The sequence below is a fragment of the Furipterus horrens genome, unplaced genomic scaffold (genome assembly GCF_987537825.1).
Source record: "Furipterus horrens unplaced genomic scaffold, mFurHor1.1.pri manual_scaffold_10, whole genome shotgun sequence".
NCBI classification, from domain to species: domain Eukaryota; kingdom Metazoa; phylum Chordata; class Mammalia; order Chiroptera; family Furipteridae; genus Furipterus; species Furipterus horrens.
Genome location: NW_028327180.1, coordinates 69,652,810 through 69,656,645, shown reverse-complemented (window position 1 = coordinate 69,656,645; position 3,836 = coordinate 69,652,810). Strand labels below are relative to the sequence as shown.

General features: G+C 36.9%; 1 pseudogene; it reads right to left on the bottom strand.

Moving 5' to 3' along the window:
* Positions 1 to 206: 206 nt before the first annotated feature.
* Positions 207 to 325, bottom strand: LOC150000595 (5S ribosomal RNA; annotated as a pseudogene).
* Between the last annotated feature and the right edge of the window lie 3,511 nt (positions 326 to 3,836).

Genomic DNA, 3,836 nt, shown 5'->3' with positions numbered 1-3,836 from the left:
CGTCAAACCGCCTTAGGGACTCCGGCTCCGGATTTTCTGTCAGGGTTTACTCCCTTAGCCTTTCCCCTGAAGAGGTATGCCGCAAGGCAGCGGTTTTTTGGAGTCAGAGTTTTCCTTCTCTGATGTGCCCTGACTGGAAGATCGAACCAGCGACACTTAGCTCGCAGGCCGATGCTCAATCCACTGAGCCAAACCAGCCAGGGGTAAGCCTACAGCACCCGGTATTCCCAGGCGGTCTCCCATCCAAGTACTAACCAGGCCCGACCCTGCTTGGCTTCCGAGATCAGACGAGATCGGGCGCGTTCAGGGTGGTATGGCCATTTCTATAGTAGACACTGCAAATCTGCCTTTATCCCCCTTTAATGAAGGACTTTTGTCCCAGCTGCTTGGAATACTGTAGGCCATCGGCTGTGAGACCCATCAGGCACTACTCAGCTTCAGAGAGCTGCCTGGACCAAGGTCATGTCTTTCTGGGCATTGTCCAAAGACCCATATCCAACGACTACTTGATGTGTCAGTGTAACCTGGCCATCTGTGCCCAACACCTGACTGTGCTGAAGTACCATTCCAGCTTCAGAGCTCCATGGGGTCAGCTGAGGAAATATTTGGGCCAGCATCACAATCCAACTTTCCTCCCCATTCAATTATGCACCCTTCTCCTCTTTTATAGGTTTGATCCCAAGGATACTCCTTAAAAAACAAAATCATGCACAACAGACTTCAAGTCTGAATCTGCTTTCTGGGGGCACAACCTGTAACAGATTCCTTCCCTGTAGGAATAGCATCACACAGGACAGGTGAGGCGATGTGCCTCCAGAAACACCTTTTTTGTTATGAACATCAATAATGAGTAACCAGCAGGCATAGTAGAAGTTCTTGGTTACTAATGAATTAGCTTCTCTGGAAAATTGCCAAACCTCTCATTTAAATAATCTTGACCTTGGAATCAGTACCCATCAGTCCAGAATAGGTTACATCATTGACTGACAATAGGGATAAGACCAAATGATTTAAGGGCTCTTCAGTTATGTGAAACCACAAATTCTGTATCCAGACAGTTTTACAACTTTTTGCTAACTCTACATGGGCATTATTATATTGCTTTAAAAACTTTACAATGTTAATATTTCCATGTCTGTCTTTCATGTCAAGATTATTAACTTAACTTTTATTAGGTAGCTGATAGAATTTGTTATTGTTTACAAATACCACATGGTATTTAAAAGTTATTTTGAGATTAGCCATTTATTTGTAACTTGTTTACTTGGAATAAACTTATCCTACGTCATATAGTTTAGGTGACAGAGCCATGAATCCCTACAATGGTGTCCTATTTCTGCATTTAATGCCATATTTCCCTAAAGCACTGGTAACTTACGAGTGAAACTCTGCTGGGGGATACCGCTAAACTGTATGGGCCTAAAAATGAGAGTCCTGAGTGGAGGAATTTTGTTTTGATGGATATGTTGAAAAGTCTGCTTCCAAACAACAAACAAGTTTTTCATTCCACCAGGGCATAGAATGCAGCACAGTTTCCCAAGGAAAATTGTGGATGAGTTTCTGGGAAAACTAGATACCAAGTCCCTCAGCCTCTGGGCTGGTTCCTTTCCTGGGCTGGTTGCTTTGGGCTATGAGCAATCTCACCCATTCTTCCCAATGTGCCAACTGGACTATACAAATGAAAACCTGAGTATTTCATTGGAATCTGTACACATATAACCCTCCAAAAGAGTTGGTTTCTATATTTCTCTAATAACAAATTTTTTTTCAATTATTTTGTTGTAAAAACTCAATTTATGAAACAGAAATTAGGTAAAAAAAAAAAAAAAGCGTGATAATGTAATTTACTACCTCTAATAGGGTAACTAGTTGAAATCAATGCTACCCACTTTGTAGTGTTTCCCAAACATATTTAATGATGGAATCTGTTCTCATTGGCCCATTGGAAAATGATGGCTGAAGTGAAGTCTGTTTTACTTTAAACAAAAGAGAGCTTAAGGAATTTGATAGCCAATCTCTTGATGGTCTTAGTATTGCTGGAGTATACAACAGAAAATAGCCCCAGGATATGAATAAAAGCAATGCATGCCAGATAGAAATAAATGATTGAGTCATTGTTCTGTAGAATTTTAAAGCTGGAAGAATTCTTTAGGGATCAACTAACCCAAGCACATCATTTTTCAGATGTGAGAACTGAGACTCGGGATGAAAACTGTTCACCTAGTAAACTGATAAGAATCAATCCTATTCATTTGTTAACTGAGAGAACAAATAAATAATACTGAAATTAAAAATCTTATTTTGTCAAGTAAAGAAGAATCAGAGAGATGATTTATGAGAATTTGAAAAAATTATTAGGAATTAGGCATTGTTTATATGAGAAAAGATACCTGATCAGGAAAAATCAGTGTAAAGCTGCTAAGGAGAGTACCAAAAATAGACAACATACAGGGAAGTGAGGTAGATGGGAAATTCCATGAGGCCAGGATCTTAAAAATAACAAAGAGAATCATTCTTTTAAAACATATGTATTATATGGTATATATTTTAATATATATTTTATTGTGTTATCTATTTAATAGGTTATATACATTATTACTTTCATATATTTACATTCTAAGATACATAATACAATACTTAAAATATTTTATTTTGAAATGTAAGTTTAAAAGAATGTTATATGAGACCATGTAAAACACTATAAATCTTATGTAGCTTTACTAAATCTTAAATTTGCTATATTTATATTACTTTTAACTTTTTATGATGAGAAATTTTAACAGAGATAGAATAGAATAATAAGCCCCATATATTCACCACCTAACTCCAATAATTATCAATTGCAGACTGATCTTGTTGTACCTGTATGCTACCTTGGCTTTCTAATCATTTCAAAGTTAATCCCAGAACGTATCTGTATTTGCTTTTTGTTAACATAACTACAATATAATTTCCACACCTTTTAATAAGGTGTTACTAGTATCATTAGACAAAAAGTTAATATTCAAATTTCTAGTTGTCTCATAAATGCCATTATTCTTAGAATCAAAATAAGACAAACATATTGAGATTAATTGCTGCAACTCAAGTCATTTTTAATCAATAGGCTGCTTTTCATCAGTTTCAGTTTTTTCTTTCACAAGGTATTGTTGAACAAACTAAGGTGTTGTGAATGTCAAATCCCTTGGTTTGGATTTTGCAGATTGTATACTCATTATGTTGTTTAATACATTCCTCTGTGCTCTGTATGTCCTTTCACCTTGGAATTACATCCTGAGGCCTCATCAGACTCAGTTTTAATTTTTTTCCCCCATGGTCCTTGAATCTGAGGTCACACCATGTAAATCCACATCCCTGGCACAGAGTAAACAGGATGGTATGATGGAAATGACACAGTACCAGCTCTCTCTCTTGACTCAGCTACTTACTTAGCTGCATGACTATGGGCCTTAGCTTCCTCATCTCTAATGGGTCTAGAAATATCTGTTGCAAAGACTGTCAATAATGGGCATTAAATATCTATCATAACACATACACCAGTCAGGTAGCCAGGATGATTTCTGAATGAGTATAAAAAATTGAAAGAGAGCTAAGCACAAGCAAGCCATATTCAAGTTTCAATGACTATGAATCTATAAAGTGCAACTATTTTTCTGAACATATTTAAGAAATACACAAATAGCTCCATATCCCCAAATCCTTCCTATCATAGTAGTGGTCCCAAAGATCTAGATGTTATTAAGATCAGTGAATCAATTATTTATTACTTCAAGCTGATCACTGGTTTGTTGCTGTTTGTTTGTGTACTTGAGCCTAGTATAAAGCCACTGAAGAAA